At 38.4% G+C, this 27,284-nt stretch overlaps 1 protein-coding gene across 9 annotated transcripts in view; it reads left to right on the plus strand.

Moving 5' to 3' along the window:
• LOC109398973 (homeobox protein prospero) overlaps nt 1-27,284 on the plus strand; it is a 365,719-nt gene that overhangs the window by 66,829 nt on the left and 271,606 nt on the right. For 5 of the 9 annotated variants that reach the window (XR_009996504.1, XM_029876689.2, XM_029876693.2 and 2 more), the window contains exon 1: nt 20,032-23,013. The exons of 3 other annotated variants lie outside the window; for them this stretch is intronic. The gene's annotated coding sequence lies outside the window, so the exon portion shown is untranslated. Of the gene's footprint in view, nt 1-20,031; nt 23,703-27,284 lie in introns of those variants that run through there. One more of the 9 variants, XM_029876690.2, reaches the window with a different exon arrangement.

The following is a 27,284-nucleotide window of genomic DNA, read 5'->3' on the forward strand; positions in this document are numbered from 1 at the left end:
TCTTATAACCAATGCAATGATAATTAAATAAAGGCTAAAGTGTGCAGAGAAAAAATTGCCGAAATATCTTGATAATGATCGGCATCCAGTGCTAGAGAAGGTGGTCAAGCAGTCAACTGAGAGGTTTGATATTTTACAGCTCTGCTTATACGTTTAACATAATACATAACTTCGGAATATGAGCCATCAATAAGTTTTCAAATTCGATTATGGCTTTGATACAATTGTTGCTTTTCTGAATACGGCTGACACAAATTTCGTTTTTCTCTTAAGTCAAGAGGGGCCCTCCTTGGAAATTTTATTCGGAATTCATCATTTTGAGGAAGGGCACAACCAATAAATTTTTAAATTTTAAAGTTAGAGTCCATTAGAGTCCAGAAAATTTATTACTAAATCCGGTAAGTTAAGCGGATTTGCTCATTGTTTGGGTAGTTTTTCATCAAATACATTAATTATTTATCAACTCTACTCCCCCATTGTTAAGGTGCCATGATGCATCACTAAGCTTTCGAATGAATCATTGACTTTTTGCTTTTCAATGATTGTTTGCCTCCCATTTTTGAATTGATAAAAAACTATCAATTCTGCAGTAACGTATAAGAAAAAGTATCATCGCAATCACTGTGAGTGAGCATATAGGATGATACTTTTTCATACGAATATTAACTTTGGTGGCAAAGAATTATCACTTTGAAATTTCGAGCCACAAATCCAACATGGCTGCCGATGCTGATGATGCCGTAAAAAGTCAACGAGAACTGTGATAAAAGAAGAAGATGAGATTTGTTACGTTCTAGAGTATTCTCAGAATTCAGGAACACTTCGGCTTATGGCTCTTGAGTACATATTCGACGAGAAAGGCACTATCACCAGTAGGTGGATTAATCTAGGTTTTTTTTTTGTAAATTCATAAGCAAATTTTCTCAGCAACTGAAAAAAAAAGTACAAAATGAAAATTGTTTTCCACAAAATTTTCACTGTTCTTTAGGAAAACCGGTAGAAAATGTCGGAAAAACTATTTTCGAAGTCCGGAAAAAATCTTAAAAAATGTTTTTGGAAGAGAATTACATAAATTATATTCTATGAAATTTTCAAGAAGTGGTTCTTCTCCGTTCCTGAGCTATGACCAATTTTGTGTGAATTTTCCATATGTGTTATATGAGCCGCTTTTTTTTTTGAAAAATCATAACTTACAAACGAAGCATCGGAGGCACAATGTTTTTTTTGTGAAATCGTAAGCAAATTTTCTCAGCATACCAAGAAAAAAAATTAAACACCTAAGGCTAAATATATTATTCATATAGATGAAAAAAAAAGGTAACCTTTTACGTCTCCGACGTATTAAACGCACCCTAGGTTTAATGCTGATTTGGCTCCATTTTCTCCTATTTTCAATCGGTTTTGATAAAATATAACTCAACTCCCGGTTGTCCAACTTGGATACCCGGTTCCGGATTTATACGGTAACCCAGTGTATCATTTTTCGTTCTTGCACAGATCCCGCAAGAAACTATGAGTTACTACACCGGAATCATAAAATCTTCAAAATTTTGGATGTTTTAAGATCATTTACAGCAGGGGATACTCAAAATAACTGGGACAGGTAAAATTTTCACTTTTCAAGAAATGTTCAAATCGCTGTAACTTTTCGAAAAGGGCATCAAATATTCTTAAATTTTTACTGTAAGTTCATCAACTAGTTGTGTATCAGTGGTCAAAACTTGGGAAGGATCGGGCCATTCTACACAAAGTTATAAAGGTTCTAGAAAAAGGTATAATTTTCCAATAGCCAATTTTGAGCTGATATATCTTCGGATTCAATGAACCGAATGCAATGAAATTTTGATCATTTATGACTCATATAATGAGCTATCAAAAACATTTGACTAAACTTAAAATTCTTCACACGAAAGAATATTATTTCGATTAGATTATTTTTCTAATATAACACCAATTTTTCCAAAACTTCATCATCGTTTCAAAATTTGAGATAGTAATTGTAGTTCTTTTAAATTCCCTCTAATTGAATTGAATATATTTATGTTTCAAAGAAAAGCAACCAAATAGCCTTCATTAAATTGAAAAAGTAATGGGATGCATATGAAAAATAGATAAATTTACTGAAAAAAACATGGAATAAATGAAATCGTCATAACTTTTTTTCTTATTATTAATTTCAAATTAAGTCAACTGTTTTTCAAAGTTCAATATTTAAGTCATAAACGATCAAAATTTCATTGTATTCGGTTCATTGAACCCGGAAATATAGCAGCTCAAAATTGGCTATCGGATAATTATACCTTTTTCTAGAACCTTTATAACTTTGTGTACAATGGCCCGATCCTTCCCAAATTTTGACCACTGATACACAACTAGTTGATGAGCTCACAGTATAAATTTTTATGCCCTTTTCGAAAAGTTACAGCGAGTTAAACATTTTTTGAAAAGTGAAAATTTTGCCTGTCCCAGTTATTTTGAGTATCCCCTGTAGATCTATTGTGGCCTATTCAATGCAGATTTGTTACAAATAACAATGTCCAAAGTAGCCCCCATCCAGTTCTATATGAGATGTGTCCAATTGGTGTATGAACAACTTTTTTGTTTATTGATGGATTTAGTTCAAATTTTGCATACATCCTACATACATACTCACAATGATTGTGTGTAAAAATTGTGGAAATCCATTCACTACTCTGGGAGTAATAATGTTATAAAGTTGAAAAACCATGAAAAAGTGTATAAAGAAGCCCCGCACGACGGTACTTGGAACCGGTACTGGGGGCATTCATTGGGGACATATTTTCGATAAGCACAAAACACATCATGCGACAAACATCGCAACTTGACAACAGGTGGATACAAACCATATCATGCGGCATATCAAACTTCTTCTTTTTCCTTGTAGATTGAATATGTTTATAAAGTAACTGATATTTAAAAAAATAACTAATAATAATGACGAGACTGCACAGTGAGGTGAAACCATTTATTTATTAGAAAATATTATTAGTACCGTGGATATGAATTCTAGTACTTTTACATCTTTAGTGAAGTGTCTTAGCTTGCATTGAAGATTTTTTAACAACTTCGAAATAAATCTTGTAAGTTTTAATATGATTAAAGCTTATTAAAATCATCCATTTTTGCATTTTAATAAAGTTGAATTCAATAATAATTTTACATGAAAAAATATTCAGAAGTACATTCAGGCGTCTGCACGACGTCTTAGAGACTGTTCATAAATCACACAGACCAAATTTTGGGAAACTCAATCCCCTTCCTCCTCGTAGACTTTTGTACCGAAATTTCAAGGGAGCGTAGACTTTGGTCAGACCACCCCATTCCCCCTGACAGTCTACATTGTAGACAGTATCCTTCTAGCACGAGATAAACGATGTTTAGACTGAACTCGAAGCTTATAAGAACACAAGTGCCACGCAGTGAGTTGAACTAAATTGTTTTCTATGCGAAAGCTCTTGGTCTTCTGAGTATCTTTACCGAAGGCAGTAACCTTCTAAGTCTGCACGATTTTTTTAAACAGCCAATGTTTTGAATATGCACCAATTTTTGACTCTTTAGAAGTTTTTTCATTCATTTTTTTCTTCATCGCCACCCTCACTTTAAAACGTGTATTTTGACATCAGGTTTTTGCAGAAGAAAAATTACGAAAATAAAAGATTTAAGATTTAAGATCACGGAAATGCGCACAAACAGCTGCATTTTCTAGCCGGCTGTCACGTTTTGTTCCTTTCTGCCTTTATTATTGATTCGGTCAGTTCGAGAACAAAATATCTGGCGGTGCTACGCCATCCGGGAGAGAAGAAAATAGTTTTTTTTCAAAAAGTGATTCTGTCGGGTCGAGATTATGAGAAGAGTTAGGATGATCATAATCAATTTCTTTCTCCATTTATGCGGCAGTGGTGTGAAGTAATTTTTTTCTGCTGCTGTGGACTTGATCCGTGTATTATCTTGTGATGTAAACTTTCGCAATTTGTGTTAGTTTTTTCGGATCCCTGTGAGTGTGGACTAAATAATAATGCCATACTGAAAGTGCAAGTGCATAACCAGTGATCAAAAATGGGATCATTCATTAGCAATTATTTGCATTCACTTGCTGTTAACTCGCTTCAGAAGCATCGCTGCAAAAAATAATGTATGAAACACTTTTTCATTTTTGTTTTACCTGAAACTTTGTAGAAGAAAATATTAGCGTAGAATCAATTGTTAAATCAACAGAAGGCAGCAAACGCAACTCTCCACGGTGTGAATGTAATTTACATTCACCATGTGGAGAGTTGCCTTCACAGCTCGCTCACAACTTTGGTATGCGTGCGCGACCCCAATGTTATTCGGAAACTTTCAGATAAAACTACAAGGTTAAATTCATCCATACATTGTTTTTCGATAGCATGCTTCTGAACTGAGATAATAGCAAGTGAATTTAATTCTTTGAAAATGAAAGGTCTCATCCCTGCCAGTGATCGTATTTATAATATGTTGAATAAAATACTAAAGTGGAGGCGATATGCGTACATTTTACATGCGCCTAAATGAAGGCATGCACGCTTATGGCCTCCTCTTTATCATCTTATGCAACATCTTATACGATTACTGGTTATCTGGATAGGGTCTTTCAAATGGCCATTTTTTGGTTCATGAGAAAAAAAACTGTCGCCTACAAAAGTGTCTTGATTGTGTTTGAATAAGGTGAAATTTCCAAAGCGTGATGCGGATGCTGATTCTACCTGAATCAGCATAAAAGAATATTGCTGTATTGCCGAGGATAAAGCTATCGACTGTCGGTGATAAAATGATAGAACTGGAGGCCTCAAACTAATATGGTGAGATCTTTCTGATTTGTTTTTCTATTTGTACCCGTAACAGTAACTCCAAATATTAGGAGTAAATATTTATTTGGGGAGGGCTGGATACCATGACTTTTAATCTCGTTTTAGAGAGCGGGTAAAGGCGCTTAAGCCTAGGCTCGAGAGCCAGGGCATACGGAGGGAATAACGTTGCCCCTTCCCAGGATTCCACAAGAAATGGAGTGACATTCATTCTTAGCAAAGCCACTCCCAATGAAGTGGTATATTATTCTCACTTTTCACAGAACGGTTCGTCCGAGATGTCCCCGTTTCTTGATTCCAAAAACACATAAAACGCTGCACAGTAAGTCTGGCCGCTTTAATGTTTATAATGCATCTCTAATGCACTGCAACTATTAATAATGACAAAAAAAAAATGATAGGAGTAGTCGATCCTATAATTTTCCAGGAATATTTTAATGAATGGCTGTGTATGTGCAGACTAGGCTAGAGTGGACTAGCAAAAAAAAAATATGAAAATTAAAAAAAAAACGGGGTTCTGAGATATTTGAAACTTCAGATTTATTTTGGATTTTCTCCTTAAAAAAAATGGTTGACCTGTATAACATTTTTTTCTACTAAGCCTAATTAATGCCCTACACACTAAGATTCAGATGTTCCAGCTCAGTACCGTAAAATGGGGTAACTTTGATAGTTTTTCAGCGAATTTTCTCAATATTTTTACATGTAACAGTAATTCCCCGTGTTTTATATTTTTAAAACAAGTACTGGGGTATCAGTTATCAATTGCAATTAAAAGAAGAGATAATCTGAAGTATTTTGGATAACTTTTAGTTTTTCATATAATCGAAAATCAGATTTTCATTTTGGGGTAACTTTGATAATGCCCTAAAAACACATCAAATCTCAAAAAATAATCACACATTGAAATCTTAGGAGTAAGAACATGATGAGAGAAGGCTTGTGGAATATATGAGATAGAATTTTTATATCAAAACATTGATTTTTTACTAAATTCTACATACAAAAATGAGTTTGTGGAGTATTGAGTGCATAACACAATAAATTTAGCTATCAAAAATCATTATCTTTGTAATAATAAATCCTTAACGGAACATTAACATAAGATTACATGTTATTCATGGTTAGTTTTCTTTTTGGGTAGTTCTTTAATGCTTTATTAACAAATTTTTAACAACACATATTTATCTATATGAAATTACTAGGGCATTGCATACTTTTAGGCGTTTATCAATGTATGGAGATTAATATCACAGTTTACAAAATTGCTTCCATTTCGTTAAAACACACTTCGTTAAGAGATTCAAGGCCAGATTTGGAATCTACTATGATGAATCTATCGAGAATAAGCGTCCATTCATTGAAAAAATAGTTGTAACGAAGTCGTATAGCAGATTGTTTGAAGGGGTTGATAAATGACAAATATATCAACAATTGTTATTTTTTGCCCAAAAAGTTGTACAGTTTCTTACCGATTTTGGCAACACCCGTTTTTGTCTACTCCCGATTTTGGCAACACCCGTTTTTGGCAACATTTCCTTCCCGATTTTGGCAACACCCGTTTTTGGCAACAATTTCTTACCGATTTTGGCAACACCCGATTTTGGCAACAATTTTTTACCGATTTTGGCAACAAAAAATTTTGACCAAAAATTTTTACCGAAAAATCGTTTGTATTTGTAAATGTAGTGTTATTTTATCCTTACTTTTCTTTAAAAAATCAAAATTCATTAAATTTTCCAAAATCGACAATTTTACAAATCATGACGTAATTTATGAACGTCACCTACATGGATCGTTTTATAGCTTGTGAATAGTCCATATTTATAATATAAGCCAAATTGACGCATAAAAGTTGAAAATTATCCACAAAATTTTTTTACCGATTTTGGCAACACCCCAATTTGGCAACATTAAATTCACCTCGTGTTGCCAAAATCGGTAAGAAACTGTATATCAACTAGATTTTAATGAAAATACGTCTAAGATGAACTTTCATATGTATAGAATTGATTTACGTTAACCTTTTTCTTAACTGGTTGAAGGAATCTAGGACCCGACAGGAACCTTCCCGAGTTTGTTGTTGGTTAATTGACTGACAGTGTTTGTCGTCAGAGATGGCATGCTCCTCAGTGCGAAACGTGAGAAGAGAAAACATACACTCTACACACGACTTTCAACGAGAGCGAGGGTGAACTACGCAACTTTTTTCACACACAAACCAGGCGCTCACTCTCTGGCATCCATCAGCGGCACACTCAAAATGAGTGCTCAAACAAATGATAGAACAAGCATGTTTTTCAGTTTCTGCGTGCACATTTTGTGCGCACAGAAAATGTGCACACAAAAATTTGTTGAGTGCGCACTCAGTCGTACTTCCAGTGCAATACTGTGTGTACCACAGGGAGTATGAAAGTACTATTACGCCGTCTAGTAGCAAATGCATATGCTTGTCTAAGATATCACATAAATCACAGACAAATAGATATGTGACACTAACGAAATTTCAATCTCATATATCTGATGATCCTGATTACTGAGAGAGTTGGTGTCTTCGGCAAAGTTGTTTGGCTGGTCAAGGACTAACCGATAATAAAACTTAAGATTCAAAATTCCACCGCTAGGTGGTGCTAGTGAGTTAACAAATTTTATTTTTCATATATATCAGGAAAATTTGCAAAAAACTGCAACTAGCGCCGCCTAGCTGCAGAAACTTGAACCAAACGGTAATTATTCTGAAAGCCCATGATCTACTAAACAATATTGCCGAAGACACCATCTTTCTACAAAATCAGGATGCTGAGATATGCGAAATTTAAAATTTGTTTGCTCTCTAGCGCCGCCTAGCGGTAGAATTTTGAATCTCGAGCCTCATTATCGGTTAGTCCTTGACCAGCCAAACAACTTTGCCGAAGACACCAACTCTCTAAGTAATCAGGATCATGAGATATATGAGATTGAAATTTCGTTGCAATTTTTTGCAAATTTTCCTGATATATTTGAAAAACAAAATTTGTTAGCTCACTAGCACAGCCTTTTGGTGGAATTTGGAACCAAAATATCCATCAACTGTAAGTTCTTGACCAGCTTAAACGTATGCTTGTCTCTGATATCACAGGATTTGATACCCCTGGTTTTGGACTCACTGGCATGCTTTCGGTTCACCAAATGGTCGGCGTTAAGTCAGAGTGGACCACGCGATTTCTTGCGCAGGTGAAGATAAGCAAAGGAACTCGATAACTCTTAACTTTTCAACGTTATTTTTATGCAGATGATTCAATGCATTGAAGAATTATAGAATTTTAGAAAAAAAAAAACGAGTGGTTCAATATCCCAAGTGCTTAAAGGGCATTTTCCTAAAATCATTACAAAACAGATGGTCCGGTCTGACTTAACGCCGACCAAATGCTCAAACAACACTAACCCCTTTGAACACACTGCGTGTGCACTGAATTCTGTTTTTTCTGCGTGCGCGCAGAAATTGCGCACTGGGATTATGATCTGCGGGCTCTCCTTGCTCTCACGCAGCACTCTAATCACCCGCACAAAAACTCTGCGTGAGAGAAACTATGTACATTTTATTGTGCGTTTTTTCTCTTTCTCTTTTGTAAGAAAAATGAAAGTGAGAAGTTCAGTGAAAGATGAGCGTAAATGGGCACAGTTTCTGCGTGACATGCCATCCCTGTTTGTCGTTTTATTTTTGTTTAATTGTCACATTCTAACTAGCTCGGCATTTGATGGGTAATCGACCGACCAACTGTTGCTAATTATTCTTCTGCTTTTGAGTTATTAGTTTTTGTTTCCTGAAATTTTTCAGAATTCCTTCTGGGAGGAATTCTGGAACTCCTTCTGGAATTGTTCCTGGAATTGCTCCTCGAATTCCTCCTGGAATTTCTCTTGCAATTTCTCCTGGAATTCCGCCAGCAATTCCTCCAAATCTCTCCAGGAATTCCTCCAGAAATTCCTTCATTCACTCAAAAATTCCTTTTGGAATTACTCCAGAAATTCTTCAGTACCTCCAGGAATTCTTTCTGCAATTTCTCCTTGAACTCATCCTGTAATTCCTCCAGGAATTCCTCCTGTAATTTCTCCAGGAATTCCTCCTGGAATTTCTTCCTGGAATTCTTCCAGGAATTCCTCCAGGAATTCCTCCTGGAATTTCTCCAGGAATTCTTCCTGATTTCCTCCTGGAATTCCTTCAGGGATTCCTCCTGGAATTCCTCCAGGAGTTCCTCCTGGAATTCCTCCCAGAATTCCTCTAGGAATTGCTCCTGGAATGTCTCCTGAATTCCTCCTGGAATTTCTCCTCGAATTATTCCTCAAGGATTTCTCCAAAAAATCGTCCTCGAATTCTTCCTCCTGAAATTTCTCCAGGAATTCCTCCTGGAATTTCTCCTGCAATTCCTCCAGGAAATTTTCCTGAACTTCCTCCAGGTCCTCCAGGAATTCCTCCTGGAGTTCCTCCTGGAATTCCTCCATTAATTCCATCTGGAATTCCTCCTAGGATTGCTCCAGAAAATCCACCTGGGATTCCTCCAGAAATTCCTCCTGGAATACCTCCAGAAATTCCTCCTGGAATTCCTCCAGAAATTCCTCTTGAAATTTCTCCACGAATTCTTCTTCCTGGAATACTTTCATGAATTCCTCAAGGAATTTCTCCTGGAATTCCTCCAGGAGTTCCTTCTGGAATTCCTCTAGGAATTGCTTCTGGAATTTCTCCAGGAATTCCCCCTGAATTCCTCCTGGAATTCCTCCTGGAATTCCTTCAGGGATTCTTCCTGCAATTCCTTCAGGAATTCCTCCTGGAACTCCTCCCGGAATTCCCCCACAAATTTCTCCAGAAAATCTTCCTGGAATTCCTCCTGAAATTTTTCCTCCAGGAATTTCTCCTGGAACTCCTCCTGGAATATCTCCTGCAATTCTTCCAGGAATTTCTCCTGGAATTCCTCCAGGAATTTCTCCTGGAATTCCTCCAGAAATTCCTTCTGGAATTCCTCCAGAAATTCCTCCAGAAATTCGTCCTGGAATTTCTCCTTGAATTCTTCCTCCTGGAATACCTTCATGAATTCCTCCAGAAATTCCTCCTTGAATTCTTTCTGGAATTCCTTCAGAAACTCCTCTAACACTGGCTCTGATCTACTTGGGGTGTAAAGAATATGGAAAGTCAACGTTACCCTACACTATTGAAGACTATTAATGCATGGTTAAACCGCACAGTTTTTTTCCTTTTATTTTTCCAGCACTTGTATTTCCATCCATACGTACATTCTGTTTGTCCATACTCTGCTCTGTGCTCCAGCAAGGTGGCTTTGCTTCTCTCCTGCCTATATCTACAACGGCTGCTTCTGCCAATGTACTGAAGTGCAGTCAGCCGTCTACCGGCTCCGCGATGATGCAGGATTCCATTCCATCCATCGGAGCGCAAGCAATCCCATTACTCAATCGAATAATTTATGATTTATTCTTTTTCGATCCCGTGCGCGGTGCGGCGCGATGACAGTGCAGTGGTGGCAGTGTGTGGTGTGGTCATGATGCTGGTGACGCGTGAATGCACGAGCTGGGCGAGAGGATGAAGGATGTGGATGCGACTAAGTGCGGAAAGTAGCAGTGGTTGAATGAGGAACGTGGCGGCGTTGAGTTGGCAGTAGGAGGCGTGAAAAGAGAACTGAAGGATTAAATTTGTTTTGTGATTTACTTTTTTTTTCTAATTTATGATTTTGACTAAAATAATTGAAACGGAATTGGTGATCTGATGGCTACCGTATCTGATTCGTACGCAGAAGGTCATGGGCCCGTTTCTTCATTTTTATGTTCTTTCCTTCTTGTTGGATATAGGAGACGCCTTAGAATTCCCTTGAAACGCTCTTGCAACACTTTTGAATACGCTGGTAACCCCTTGGGCCTTGGCACTTCTGTAACTCCCTGGGAACCCCTGAAATACTCCTGGAATGCCCTAAAACCCCCGGAACAGCCCTGGAATGTTCTGAATTTCCCTGGAACACTCACCCCTGAAACGCCTTTAATCCCTTGGAACACACCTGAGACCCACTGAAGCACCTTTGAAACCTGAACAGTCCTGAAACTCTTGAAATCTTTTGGAGTTCTTCTGATACTCCTTGAAAATCCATGAAACGCACCCGAAACCCCTTGGAGTACCCCTAAAATACTCTGAAACGCAAGGCCGTGCGCAGAGGGGGGGACATAATGCCATTTGGCATAGCGCCATTTGGCATAATTCCTGTTGGCATAAAGGCCATTTGGCATAATGCCGTTTGGTATAACACGAAGAATAGCCTGTTTGGTAAAAATGTGTATATTTGTTATGACAAATGGCATTATGCCAAACGGCATAATGCCAAATGGGGTAGAGCCTCCAGAACGGGCCTGCTGGAACGTCCTTGAATCCACCCTCCTGGAATACCCCCAACACCCCCTTATTGAAACGCACTAGAAACCTTTTAAAACCCCCTGGAACGTCACTGAAACTCCTTAAAAACCCCTGGTATGCTCTCTCCCAAAACTTCTTGAAAAACACCCCTGAAACGCCAATTAAACTTCCTGAAACCCCTTTTGAACTCTCCCTTCTTCCACAAATGAGATGAGGAGGTAATTTTAAAATTCGTTCAAGTTGCTCTTAAAAATGTTCAATAGCATGGTGTTCGATTTTACTAGGGCGTCAATTTATTAGGAAAAATTAAACTCTGGAATTCCAAGTACCTACTTTCTAAATGCCGATTGAAATTATTTTGTGAACTCTTTCAATATTCCAGCAGAAATAAATCCGAATATTCAGCATGAACTTGTCGACTCTTCATCACACAGAGCTTTGGAGTCCCTCCGGAATTCAAGCAAATAGTTTCTTCAAATAAATCTTGTTTAATTGCACAAAACTGACTATCAAGGATGTTTTCACTCACCTGGCAATCGTTTGACTCGTTTCACTATAACTCAGTTCAGAAGCTTATTACTTATTACGCCATATTTTAACTTTCATATTTACGGCGTAAAAGTGTAAGTGCCACCTACTGATACTAAACGATTGAAGTTTTCGATCGTTTGGTATGAATAGGTAATACTAGAGATCTCTCCCCGAAAATATGAGAGTTAAAATATGGCGTCCTTGGTGAAAATTGTAGGAAAAACATCACCCTGCAAGTTTGCCGAACATCACATTGTAGTAAGAACTGAGTTATACTACAATGAGTCAAACGATTGCCAGGTGAGTGAAAAAATCCTTGATCTCTTTCATAGTTATTTGTGCGCTCAAATACTCACACGTTGAAACTCACGAACACCGAATGAGTTACTGGCTGCTCACTTGTCACTTCTCCATACTTCACTGCCGCCACTCGCATAACAGTCCCATATGAATAGGAAACCCAGCAAAGATGGGACTGTTATGCGAGTGGGGGCAGTTCACACTCGATTATCATTTATCATTCCTTTTTTTCTCACTTCTTATTGATCAATTAATATTCTGACGATTCCTTCACTGCTCAAGTCTCACTCCTCATTCTTCACCCCTGACTCTTCTTTGCTCAATCCTCACTTCTCTCTTCTCATCCCTTGCTTCTCACTTTTCACTGATCCACATTCTTTACTACTCATTCCTCATTGCTCACTGCTCCTCACTATTTAATGTTTACTGCTCAATCCTAACTCTGCATTTTCATTACTTATGTTTTACTACTCATTTCTCATTCTTATTCTCACAATACATTACTCAATTCTCACTGCTCTCTGCTCAAATCTCACTTCTCTCTCTGCTTTATTATTCCTTGTTTTTACTCTAGAGAGTATCCGTCCCCTCACTAAACCATTTGAAGCGCTTTTTTTGTTTCCAATTTTTGTACTTTTTGTTGGAAGTGATCATGAATGCTACCAAAAATAACTGAACCAATAGATGCCATAACTGCAATGTTTTCGAATATGATTAATTTGGGAACATCGGATTACCAAGGGCGCGGTGACCTTCATTCATTACTGCTTACTTTTCTACTCTTTTCTGCACATTTCTCACTCTGCACACTTCACTGCACACTTCTTATTTACTCTTCACTTCCCACTGTTACTGCTCTTTGACTACTCACTCTACATTCGTCACTTCTTTCTACTCACTTCTCAATTCTCACTCTTTGCTAAACACTTCTTAGTACGCACATCTGACCCTTCACTTCTCTCTGATCACTCTTCATTACCCATTTCTCACTCTTCACTGATAAATGCTCACTAATCACAGCTCACCACTCACTCTTCACAGTTAGTGGGACAGCTTTATATGTCAATATATTGAATATGGGAAGCATTTAATTAAAAAAAAAAACCTGAACATCGGACATGTTGAACAATCGAACAATTGTCAACTTATAACAGCCCAAGTAACATAACTAGCTGAATAACAGTTTCTTAAGCTAAAGTTTGCTTAAGAGTGGTTTGTTCCACTCTTGTGCAAAAAAAATGTTTGTTGGGAGATTATAACGACAAAATTGATCACGAGACAAATTGACTTATTCAAAGTTATTAATTGATAGCCCTAAAGTAGCAATGGCGACTATTTCCGTTAGTAGTAGATCCTTTTAAAAGCTATATGCATAATAATACTACAGAAAGGTCGTCAACATAAATAGAAGAGCGTTTCATAAATATTCATAGTACATACAGCTACTGTAACGGCTGCAGTTCTTAAAATCTGAACTTTGTTTACGAACTTTCAAAATGAGTGCTCTTGAAAACGCCAGTAGGAATAGTAGGTTTCCCAGTGGAAAATGTTTTTAGTTTTCACAAAATCCGTTTGGATCAAAATTTTGTAATAAAAAAGGTTTTTGGAAAATGAAAATCATTTCTATTTTTTTCTTTCTTTCTATTGTTTAGGAAAACTATTCGAAAACCGTTGGAGTTAGTTAGGGCCCATATAGCCGAGGCGGTAAACGCACGGGTATTCAGCATGACCATGCTGAGGGTGACGGGTTCGATTTCCGGTCGGTCCAGGATCTTTTCGTAAAGGAAATTTCCTTGACTTCCTTGGGCATAGAGTATCTTCGTGCCTGCCACACGATATACACATGCAAAATGGTCATTGGCAGAGGAAGCTCTCAGTTAATAACTGTGGAAGTGCTCATAGAACATGAGAAGCAGGCTTTGTCCCAGGAGGACGTTACGCCAAGAAGAAGAGGAGTGGAGTTAGTTTTTATTTTTTAATTTTTCACCAGATTTCATTCATCATCCATCTCTCCAGAAGTTTTTTCAGAGATTCTTTCAGAAGAATTCAGTGATACGTTCAGAAAATCTTTCTTCCAGGGAAAGAGTTTCTTTGGAGATTCCTACAGAATTCCTTAGAATTCTCCTAAAACTCCTTCAAAGATTTCTCTAGAATTCTAACCACAGATTTCTCCAGAAGCTTATTTTAACGATCGCTTCAGCAGTTCCTTCAGAAATGTCTTCAGCAGTTCCTTCAGGGATTCATCCAGGAACATTCAGAGCTGCCTCTAGGAGTTCCGACAGGAGCTCGTTCAGGGGTTACTCCAGGAATTGCTTCAGAGATTCTTTCAGGAAGATTCATGAGTGCCTTCTGGAGATTCATCAGTGGTTCATCCAGAACATCCTTCAGGCATTTCCATAGGAGGTTAGAGATGAGTCTAGGAATTCCTCCAGGAATGCCTTTGGAATTTCAATCAGGGATTTCTCATGGCGTTCCTTCACGAATCCTTCCACTATTTCGATAACGTGTTCCTACGGGAGTTCTTTCCGCGATTTCTCCTGGAAATCTTTCAGGAGATAATCACATAAATTCCTTCCAGGAGGAGTTCCTTCTAGGATCCCTCCTGGAACTAATTTTGATTTTCTTTTTTTCATTAGATGTAAGTCATCATTCACATCTCTCCAGAAACTTCTTTAGACATTCTTCCAAAAGAATTCAGTGATGCCTCCAGGAGATCCTTGTTTCGGGGGAAGAGTTTCTTTGGAGATTTCTACAGTATTCTTCAAAGATTCCTCCTGAAACTCCTTCAAAGTTTTATCTTCAATTCCAATCAAGTATTTCTCCAGAAGTTCATTTAGCGATCGTTTCAGTAGTTCTTTCAGATGTCTCCAGTATTTCCCTCAGGGAATCATACAGGAGCGGAGCATTCAGTGATGGCTCTAGGAGTTTCATCTTGGTTTTTTTTCATGGGATCTCTCACTAATTTAGACAGCAGTTCCTTCAGATATTCTCTGAGTAGAATTCAGGGATGACTTCTGGAGATTCATTAGTAATTCCAGAAGATCCTTTAGGCATTCTCATAGGAGGTCCTTCAAAGATTAGTCTAGGAGTTCCTTCAGGAATTCCTCTGGATACCTCCGGGAAATCCAGGATTCCTTCAAAGATTCCTCTGAAATTTCAATCAAGGATTTCTCCAGAAGTTGCTTTAGCGATCGCTTCAGGAGTTCCTTCAGAGATGTTCCCAGCAGGTTCTTCAAAGATTCATCCAGGAGCATTCAGGGATGCCTCTAGGAGTTTCATCATGGATTACTTTTTCCAGAAGATCTCTCAGGAATTCCAACTGGATCTCCTTCAGGGATTAGTCTAGGAGTTCCTTCAGAGATCCTTCCAAGGAGGATTTAGGGATGCCTTCTGGAGATCTGCCAGTGATTCATCCAGAAGATCCTTTAGGGATTCCTTCAAAGATTAGTCGAGGAGGTCTCTCGAATTTCAATCAGAAATTGCACCTGGTGTTCTTTTAGGGATCATTCCAGGAGTTCCATCCCATCAAGGGCCACTACAGGAGTTCCTTCTGCGATCCCTTTTGGAAATCTTTCAGGGGATTATCACAGATTTTCCTTCTAGGAATTCTGTCAAAAATTTATCCTGGAGTTCCTTCTGGGACCTCTCCTGGAACTAGTTTTGTTTTTTTTTTTTTTATTAGATGTTATTCATCATTTATCATTGACATCTCTTCAGACATTCTTTCAGAAGGACTCAGTGACGCCTCCAGGAGATCCTTCTTCCAGGGGAGGTGTTTCTTCAGAGATTCCTACAGGATTCCTTCGAAGATTGCTCCTGAAACTCCCTCAAAGATTCACTTAAAATACCAATCAATGATTTCTCTAGAAGTTCCTTCAATGATTGCTCCAGGAACTCCTTTAGAGATGTCTCCAGTAGTTCAGTTCCTTTAGAGATTCATCCAGGAATATTCAGAGATGCCTCTAGGAGTTTCATAATGGATTATTTTCCAGAAGATATCGCAGGAATTTAGACAGAAATTCCTTCAGGGATTACTCCAGGAGTTGATCCACAGATTTTTCAGATTCATGGATGCCTTCCAGGCTTGTCCGCACTGAGTGCATGAAAATTCTGCTCTGTCTTCTGTAGATCCGCCAGTGATTCATCCAGAACATCCTTTAGGGATTCCCATAGGTAGTCTTTCAGAGATTAGTCTAGAAGTTCCTTCAGGAGTTTCTCTCGAATTTTAATCAGAGATTTCTCCTGGCGTTCCTTTAGGGATCTCTCTAGCAGTTCCTTCAGGGATCACTCCAGGAATTTCTTAATGTGTCCCTCCTGGAAAAGCTTCAGGAATTCCGTCAGTAGTATCTGGAGGAATTCTTTCAAGGATTTCTTCCAGGAATTCTTTCAGTAATTTATCCTGGAGTTCCTTCTTGGGTATCTCTCCTGAAATTTCTTCATGGATTCCTCCTGAAACTCCTTCAGGGATTTTGGGATTCCTTCGGGGTTTCTCTACGAGTTCCTTCAGGTTTTCCAATCGAAGCTCCTCCAGGGAGTATTCCAGGAGTTCCTTCGAGAATTCCTGCAGTATAGTAGATTTGGGATGCGTGAGAGTTTAACTGTTGGATCTCTATTCTAGGTTGGGGAATTCGGCTTATCAGGCCTTGATGAGTTTCCTTAGGTATTTTTTCAGAAGTTCGTTTGGAGATTTTTTCAGGAAGATTCAGGGATGCCTCTTGGAGAATCTCCACAATATCCTGTAGATCCATTAGGAATTCCTTCTGAAGTTCTCTCAGGAATTTCTACATGAGATCCTTTAGAAGTTAGTCTAGGTGGGATTCCTTCTGAAGTTCATTAAGGAATTTCTACAAGAGTTCCTACAGGGATTGGTCCAGGAGTTCCTTCAGAAATTCCTCCCTGGATTTTCAGGGATTTGTGCAGATGTTTTTGCAAAGATTCCTTCTGAATTCCTTCAAGGACTCCTCTGGCAGTTTATTCAGATATCCTTCCAGGAATTGCTTCAGAGATTCTTACAGGAAGATCCAAGGATATCTCCAGGAAATTCAGGGATTCCCCTAGAAGTCCCCTCAGGGATTCCTACAGAAGTTCATCCAGGGATTAGTCCAGGAGTTCCTTTTAAGATTCCTTCAGGAGTTCCTAAGGGGATTTTCTCGAGAAGTTCCTTTAGGGATTCTTCCAGAGATCGTTCCTGGAGTACTTTCGGAGATTTTTCCAGAAGTTCAGAAGCTACTTCAGGAATTCCAACAGGAGTTCCATCAGGGATTCTACAAGGAGTTTCTTCAAGAATTTCCTTAGGTCTATGCCTAGGCATATCTCCAGGATTTGCTTGGAGAATCTCTCACGGAGTTCCTGCAACAATTCCTCCAGGATTCAGAGAGTCATGCTGGATTTCCTCTAGAAATTCTTTCGTGGAAATTCCTTTTGAAAATCTTTCGGAGATTCCGCATGAAAATCCTTCGGAAATTGCTCCTGGAATTCCTTTGGGAATTCCTCCTGGAATTCCTTCGAGAACTTATTGTGGGATTTATGGACTTCCTTTTGGAATTCTTCCTGGACTTTTTTCGGGGATTCTTCCTGGTGTTTCTACGGGGTATCCTCCTAGACTTCCTTCGGGGAGTCCTGCTGGAATTCCTTCAGCTATTCCTCTTGCAATTCTTTCGAAGATTCCTCCTAAACATATTTTGGGATTCTTTCTCGAAACTCTAAAATAAAAATCGAGGATTTCCTTGGTTGATTCTGGGGAAAGCTTCTGCAGCGGTTTCTCCAAGAGAGATTCTTGAACCACCAGAGAATCCTGCAGTGTAGCTAGAAAAGCGAACCGAATTCGTAAAAAACATAACTAGTGTTCAAGAAGTCGATTCCAGCGTTTTTTAACATTTTTTTCGGACGGAGTATGGTTCCACAAAACTTTTCTAAATTAAAGCGATAAATACTGCTGATTCCCTGAGGAAGATGTAATTACCCATCGAAACGTCGGATAAAGCAGAATACGTGGTCGTTTGATTGCAATCGCGACTGCCACGCCTATAATCATCCCAATTGTTCAGATAACTAAGTCGATAGTTGCCTCCAAATATATGGATATAATGTAAGCTGAACAAATTTTAATATTTTGATGCATTCCCAGGTAACAATTGGATGCTGTACAAACGTTTCTCCAACTATTTTAAATCAGCCTTCATTTGAACAAAAGCTGAGCACAAGAGGTACAATTGTTTATTTAGCTCCTAAACATCTAATTTTGGTGATTTCCTTCAATCTTTAGCTGATTTGAGGTTCATTAGAAGGCTGATATAAGGCTTAATAAGCGCTTAATCAGTAATCAATTGAATTTATCAATTGTGTAAAAATAAAATAAAAACACATTCGTGAGCCTATTTTTACCATTAGCTGCGTCTATTTCCAGAGAGATGTTTAGGAATGTATAAATTAATCTGTGGGTATACTTGGAATTGAACTCGGACCTCCTGATTTATAGTCACTCTCCTTAGCACCTACACCACACACACTTGTATACATATCCTCGAAAACAAGAGTATTACTTGTTATGTCTGAATAGTCAAGAACATAAGTTGAACTAAGTCTGTATTAAGGCTGAAGAAGCGATGTGAACTTTACGAAAACATGCTTGGATCAGCTGTCAAAAAATATTTGATTAAAGGTTGAACAACAGATGATTAGTTCTGCATGTTGGTGTATGTTTTTAAGCTGGTTACCCAGATGAATAATATTCTATTCAACTTGATATTCAGCCATCTATGTATTGCTGATTAAAGAGGTTGAACAAGCCATGCTTCGGACCAATATTCAGCTGTCATTGTGTTCAGCCAATGACACCATTAACCAGCTATTGTTCAGTTAATGCTCTCACTGTTCAGCATTCATTGTTACTTCATTTCTATGTAACCATGGTAACAATAAGCTGTTATTCAGCTAAAAATTTTGAAATCAAGCTTAAGAGCGGTTTATTCATCCATTGTACAGCAATAATGTTTGTTGGGTTGTGGCATCAGTATCATCGACCCAAATTTCCCAATTACCAACATCATGGCGACTTGACCGTGCCATACCGCGCCAAGATCAATACAACACCCCGTTGACCCTGCCTGCAACCCACCGCCGTCTCCCGATTAATCAATCGCCTCTTCGGCTTCGCAAATCACTTTCACTTCCCGTTTCTCGCGAGGGTTGGGGAATGGTATCGTTATTCCATGTGTTGTGTATGCCTATCAATCGCATCCTACCTGTCCTTATCCGTTCGTCCGTCAGTCCGTCCATCCATCCATCGCCGTCGTGGCTGTTCAATTCCTTTTCCTCCGATGACTTCGGACGATACAAGAAGGCATCCCCTAGTCAGCGTCAGCGTCCAGCATCCCCGCTCGAACTGGTGGATGATGGGAAAACCGAACGAAAGGAAAAGCTTCTCGCTTCGTTGTCCTAATCGAGGAAAAGTCCGTCGTTGTGCCGGTGTGGACCTGCGCCGCGCCAAATTCTTCCCTAAGAAGAAGCTTTCCTTTTCGGTGCGTGTGGGTTCGGTCGGCGACGAAGTCGCCAACGACTCCGGCTCGGAGATTATTATTATAATGATATAGAACCGGCAGGGCAGGGGTTTAAAATATATTCCCCGAGTCGAGTGTGTCCGAGAGAACCGGTCACCCGAAGTGACCGGGTGGAGGGTGGTGGTGGAATTGAAAGTTAATGTTATGTACATAGGATCTAACCTAAGCGAGCGAGGGAGGTTGAGAGGGATGCAATACATAGGCAGCATCAGCAGCAGCAGCCTAGGACATCGGACGTCGAACGAGAGGGAGGCAAGATTAAGAAAACTGCTGCTGTGGCCGGCAGACTTCGGTTTTCCGAAGGAAAACTGCTTCGGATGGGGTACAAGTAAATGGGCGCGCGATGGGTGTTTGTGTTAGTTTAGGGATAGTTTCGGGCACATACGGAACGACGGTAGTTAGGGATGAAGGAGGATTCGAGTGGAGAGGGAGGTGAGAGAGAGCGCGCGAGTGCGAGTTGTGCTAGGGCGCATGTGCGCCCCTAAATTTTCTAGCCCCAAGTGCGTGTGTGTGCGGAAGCGGGTGGTTGGTTGTGTGCGTGTATGTGTGTTGGAGTGGGTGGTGGTGGGTTAGGGGGTGAGCATTTTCCCCGGCGTCGTGGCCGTCGTCGTCATCGTCGTCACCGCTGCTGCTGTTGGTGTCTCGTCTGAAGAGAGAGAATCTTCGGACGATGAGTCTGGTGGTTGTTGGGATCGCAGCGCACACGATGAGAGCGTGTGTGTTCAGTTAGGGAGAGCGATTGAGCATCTCTGTGTCTCTGTGCGAGGAGCTCTCGGGTCGGCTTTTGGTTTGGCTGCTTCCCGTGTAAGGAATAACGGAAAGTCGACGCTCCCCGTATTCTCAAGTCGTCGTCAGTCGTTAGCCAAAAGTCGGACGAGATTGCTGCAAAATTAAAAACATCTTCGGTCACACGCGCGCATATATTGCATACACACAGGAGCAAAAAAAGCAAGCAAAGCAAAAAGAAGAAAGAATAATAACAAAAATACTTCCGACTTTAGAGACTTTTACACAGATGTGTATATATTTTAGTGTGCATAGCTTATAGTTAGATACAAAGTGACCGAAAGGAGCAAGAGCAAAGCCGGACTATCGTCTCAAGTTATAACCCCCCTCTTATATATTATTATATATTCTTTAACTTGGCAAAATCATCATCGTCGGCAAAAACCACCCCTTCGAGAAATTTTCTCTATATAAAATTTAGTGTAATTTTCTTCTCTTAATAAATATTTACCCACACACCACCGGGGCGCCTCGTTTCCGTCGTGCGTTCCGTGGAGGCGCCTTTGGCTTCAATCCTTTGCCTCTCGTTGTGGGTCGGAGTTCGAAGAGAAGATAGACTCGCCACGCCGTAAGGAGCTGCCATCATCCTCGTCGTCCGGCAGGCCGACGTCTTCTTACATATTATCGTCGCTACGGAGAAAGTCGTGCACCACATCTATCTCGACTCTCTTACGGTTCGGACCTAAAACGTACACGCGGCGTACAATTTCTTAGATTCGTTGTCGGAACGCAAAAAGTAAAAAAAAATATAAAAAAAACAAATTCAAACAAAATCCAACATCAGCAAAAAAATATCCCGGGATTCGAGTTTGTGAAATCAATTCAATCAGTTTCGCGAAGTTAAACAAAACAACAAAAACCGTGTTGAACAGCTCTACAACGGCTCTTAAACATCTCTAAACAGCTCAATCTGCACTCAGAAAAAAAAAAAAAAAAAAAAAATCACGAGATGGATCACCAGCAAAACCGTGAATGAATGATCGCTGACGCAGATTCGTTACGTGCGAGGATTACTACAAACATCTCCGGTAAAGTGTGTGCTATTCGGCGGTATCCTTAGGAAGAAGTTTAAAAAGTGTTGCGCGCAAAAACAAAAATGATGGCCTTCAATCACCAGCTCACGTTGGCCTCAAGTCTGCTGAACTCCAAGGATATTGTTGTTGGTGCCACCGGTTCCGGTTCACTGCCTACCGCGACCATCCTCGGGGCCGTGGCCGGAAGTCCTCGCCGCCGATCAGTGTTCCCACCCTCAGCGGTGCCAATCTTGCTTTGAACAAGTTCTTCAGTTGGATTTTAAGTTATACAAGAACCAAATAAACGACTATATCTACTGTGTGTGACTCAATAAACATGTTCTCAAAAATGGCATATAAATACATCAAAACGGCAAGAATCATCTTGTTTCATTAATAGTGATATAAAATACATAAAACAAAAGACTTCTGTATGATGCTGAAGACCAGAACCAGACAAAATGAAAAAATCACGAAAACTGGTCAAACTGTTGCAAAATGTCATCCGAAAGAAATGAGTGAAAAATTATGTGAAACTGCAAAATGGTCAGACAACTACAATGACGATTGATGCGGTTGGCTCCCGTACTGCCATAGGCCAAACCGATCCGATCGATCATCGTACCGAAGCTAGAATAAAAAAAAGTATGATAACACGTCTAGTTAAATAAACTAAACACTAAAACGCAAATAATAGCTAAAAACACTGAAGTTTTTTCTCCCCCGAATTAAAGTAAACATGGAATGCGCTCACCACCGGCAACGCCACCTCAAAAAAATGTTGCGTGGTAGCAGGTAGAAGAAAAAAAAAAAGAAGCAGCAGCAGTAACCCAAACCCCTGAATTTAGTTTGTCGCAATTTTTTACTACTGCAAAAAATCCCCACGACGACCACCGGAAACAAGAACTTCGGAATCATCGGAGAAGACCAGTGAGAGTGAAAATTTTCTGACCAAAGAAGATCGACCAGAAGAAGAAGAAGAATCTGAAGTCTGAGTGTAAAGAGTATCTTTAAGTTTGAGCTAAGATAAAAAAAATAAACAAAAAACCAATCAACAAACACGAATACAGTGCGAAATCGAGCGAAGAAGAAGAAACTGTACACACGGATAAACTAAACTGAACGAAGACAAAAACTGGTAAAGAACCTTATCTAGTGAAGAAGAAAAAGCATGACGGTGACATGTGCCGAAGGAGTGCGAAAATAGTGTTCTAAGAAGCCACACGAACGCTAAAACTAAGGAAAGTACCCTCGTGGAAACGAGGAATTCGCCATCACCAGCGAGTATTGAACGAAGAGACGCAGAAGAAGAAAACCCCCGGATTTGACAACAGCCCCCAAACACTGAAAAAAAAAAGACGAAAACAAAAACAAAAAAAAAGTGAAGACAGTAGTGATAGTGTGTGTGTTAAAAAGAAGAGAAGAAAACTAAGGAATACTCGTCCCCGCAAAACATACAAAGTGAGAACAAAACAAAAGAAAAACACGAAGGGAAAAAAAGTGAAAGTGAATACATAGGAAGAGAGACTGCAAGTGCAGAGCCAAAACAAACGAACAAATATTCATTTTTATTCAAACCAAACCCCCCGGTACGTGTATCACATGTGTGGAATAGCAACAACCAAAACCAACCTCCGATCCAGCTTCCCGTCAAATCCTCTAGTTGTCCACGTATTCCCTCACAGTTTTCAGTTTTCATCCACTCCAGCATCCCCCCATCAAACCCCCCGTAACAGAACGTGATATCTAAACAGAGTACAAACAACCTCCTCCCTCACAGTTGATCCTCACCCCCACGAAACCATAACCTCAAACCTCCCAACAATTCCCAACCAGTTTTTCTCTAACAACAAAATTATAACATAATAAAACGTCGTCGTCATCGTCGTGCTCGTCGAGTTAGAACAAGTCCGCTAGGTCGTCGTCGTCGCAGTCGTCGAAAGAGAAAAGAGAAGGTGGCTGCCAGCAGCAAGGCTGGCATCATCATCCGATCATTTTCGTCGTCCTCTTCGTCGTCTATCTTCGTCGCATTCATCGCGTGGACTCTCCCAAAAAAACCCGGAAGGATTAGTAGAAAAGCTGCAAAGAAGGACGGGTGCATAGCGCGCGCGGTGGCGAATCTACGGTGTGAACTGTGATAAAACAAGCCGGAAACGACTCACCAAACCAAGAAAAAGAAGAAGAAGAAAACGAAACGGTGACGACAAAAGTCGTCGCGTAAGAAAGGAAGAAGAAAACAAAGAAAGAGGACAGTGAGTGTGTGGACGGTTCACATATGGTGATGTATCATTCAAAGAAAACAAAAAAAAAACAAAAAAATATGAAATTTTTCTAATGTTTCAAAAATTTACTCAATTTTCTGTCGGAAATGCTTAGGGATTTTTTTTTAGTTGTCTAGGTTTTTGGTTGTGTTTGAAAAGGGATGAGGCTAGGGTCCAATTTATCTGGGTGCATACATGTCTGAGGTGCGGCTATCCTGTTTCCTGTTTGTTTCTTGTATTGTTTTGTAAATAAATTTATCCTTATCTTGAGTTTTGTTTCTGTCTTTGTGTTTTTCATTTCATATCACATTTCGTTTTATTTTTATTTCTTATATTGTCCAGTTTTGTATTGTGTGAGTTGTGGTTCAATATTTATGAGTTGTCAAAGTTTCAAAATATTTTTGAACGAATCCCAATTTGTGCCATTTGAGGATTTATTTTAGAAACAAATATTCAGTACTTAATTAAGAATTTTTAAAACATAAAATTTATAATAAACTCATAACAATAATCCATTCTTCGGAAGAATGTTTGTTAATAAATCTGCTATTTTTTTACTTATTTTCCCTTTTCAAAATATTATGAAAACCTCGTTTTTTTTTCGTTTTTATGTAATAACATTATGTTCAGTGCTGTTATATGAATATTCAACATACAATTCTTAGAATGATCTCTTCAAAATGATCAATCTTCAAATTTGGTATTTTTTTTTCTTTTTTTTTATGATGCTAACGTTATTTAGAACTTGTTAACGTTTCAATGTGATTACCGTATACTCATACTGTTATCTAATTTTTCAAAACACACAATACACGAGGGTAAATTCTCGTCAAAATAATTAAGCTTCGGCAAAATATATATATTGTTTTATTTTTTTAGTTGTTTTTCCTTTTTTTTTAATTTTTAGTAACGGTTTGTGGAGCAGTTTTATGTTTCAACGTCATAACCTAGTACTCCTTCAGGTATTTCTCATAACAATACCTTGCAATCAAAGCCGGCAACACTGCATGAGTTTGAGAGCAGTTGTGTAAAATTGACATTGTTTTTGAATTTCATAAAAAAAATATGAAATTAATTGTCAGAGGAACGTTCAATTATTCTTTCTTTTTTTTAGTTTCTTTATATTCGTGAATTTTCACTTATGCTAATTCTTCACACAGAATTATTCTTTCTGAATTTGGTGTGAAAACACAAACTTCAAAAGTTCTGAGTAACCCATTTTGGATTACGAACTACAAAAAAAAAAACTTAATTAGTATTGAGTTCTACTCAGTCTTTGCAATAGTTTTAGCTTTTGACAATTGTCAAAGGGTCTGATATTGTTGGTTCGACAGTCATTCTTCTGTACCAAGTGCCTTATCGAGTAAGACGCAAAACTGTTTTGATTACAGTCACATATTTCAGGATTCAATCGTGTTCACTAAAAATTTTGTATTTTGATTTTTTTTTTTTAATTGTGTTGTTTTTCAAATTTTGTTCAAAAAAGCACCTCTACATATCAAATTTTGAATTTTTCATTCAGTAAAATGAATTGCTGTAACAAAACCAGATTTTTTTTCGACTGATACGTTAGCAATCATTACAATTGCTAAATAAATATAATATCGTATGTGAGGCGCTTACAGCTTTCCAAAAGTAATTAAAAAAAACAGCAATTGGACGCGGACACAATTGCTGATCAACCAGCAAAATGAGCCGTCAATACGCATAGCTGCAAATCCAGCAATCATATTCTACTAGATGGATTGCTGTATTTACATCATGGTCAAACCCAGCCAAATTTTTCTGGTTTCCAGCGATGTAGTTTATAATTTTTCAGATTTTCAATGTTTTACCCTTACAGTAGACGTTTGCTCGGTGCAAACGCTTTAACTGCAATGCTTTTTATCTGCAAGTCCGCTTAGTGCAACAATTTTGCAGTTATCGCACCGCTATTCATCAAAACGATATGTCAACAGCGATGCGATGTTTTTTCGCATGCACTTTTATTGCTGTGCGATGTTTTCCTTATGCGCACATTGGCTGCATTCTGCAGCAACTGACAGTTCTTTGACGTCTGTCATGTCCTGCAGTTATCGAATTTCATTCGCTAAATGAAACGTAAACATGTTGCAGTTATCGAACGTCTACTGTATTTGGATACGATTTAAGAAATTTTCGGATCCTACGCTTTGACAACTCGCTCATCCTCCGGTGATTTCATAAATCGCTCCTATATAAATTTAAAATTTATTCTTAAAGTAGTTTTAGTGTACTGCAGTGTTATTGGAAGATTAAAATAAAAAAAAAAAAAAACAAAAAAATACGCGACGTCAAAAGTTTCGTGTGGTGTATTTTTATTGAAAAAAAATGAACTCAATGACGTTCTTTGTTCCCTAGCGATACTTTTATTAAAAATTTGAAAATTTGTCATTTTAAAAAGACACTTCGCCGTCTTCAACCGTAATTAACAACTACAACCTGAAATCAGGCAGTTCATTATGCTTCATACTTGGGAACTAATAAAAAAATAAAAAATAAATAAAATCAGTAACAAATTTTAAAAACGACGTATAATCAATGCTACACCATTGATTATACGTCGTTTTCAAAATTTGTTACTGAAATGATCAAAAATTATACCCATGCTTCAGGGAAAATGAACTTAAATTTAAGCTTGCAGTTTTTTTTTTAACAAGAACACGTTTAATGCTTCCTGTGAGATACTCGCTCTTTGAAGGAAACAGGACAGTATACAAAATTTCTAAAAAAAAAACAAAAATCTGCTAAAATTTACCAAATTTTCACTTGGTAATATCCCCTTTGAATTATCTGTTTAAATTTCGATAACTTCTAAATTTCGATAAACAAAATAGCTTTGGTTTCTACTGAGTTTCGATAAGGCGAGAACCAATTTCATCGTCTTCTTTTGTCACAGTTTAACGGGCACTGAATCGAATTTGTTGAGAAATTTCCTGGGCCATTTAGATTTTCTTCTAAAGTTTTCAAATTTTGCTTTTATCCATCCTCAAAATGCTACAATCTGATCAAAATTTTCGAGGGAGGGGGAGATTCACATTAAATAAATTCAAATGGGAGTTTCCCTCCATTCTTTCAAAACAGTTGTTATCAGTGCACAGTGAGATATTATAATTAAAAAAAAAAAAACACGTATAAATGAAAAGCCACCCTGAAGGGCAATCCTTATGCAACGTCAGAAATGTAGATTAAAATTATTCTTGATTCGAAGATTAAGAAAATCATCTCCAATGCCATCACCCTTTCTATCGTTAAAGATTTTGTATAAATTCTATGTTTTCCTTATTTCTGAAATATGGGATTGAATACCTTAAATATATGACGTTCTATAGTTTTGCATGAGGCCAGACTGGTTATTGTAAACTTGCAAAATTACCTCAAACTCTAAAGACAAACTGAAACTGAACACTGGCACCTTAACCTTATTTTGAATTCTCTAAAAAACGAAAAGATCTCTGTAAACTGAAAAGGAAACTTGAAAATAGTTGAATTTATTTAAAACTATGGAAGCGATAAAAATGTATTGATTCGAAAAGACAATCCTATTTTTTAGAATGAGGAACGACCAAGGTATCTTCTGA

The sequence above is a fragment of the Aedes albopictus genome, chromosome 1 (assembly GCF_035046485.1).
Source record: "Aedes albopictus strain Foshan chromosome 1, AalbF5, whole genome shotgun sequence".
Lineage (NCBI taxonomy): Eukaryota > Metazoa > Arthropoda > Insecta > Diptera > Culicidae > Aedes > Aedes albopictus.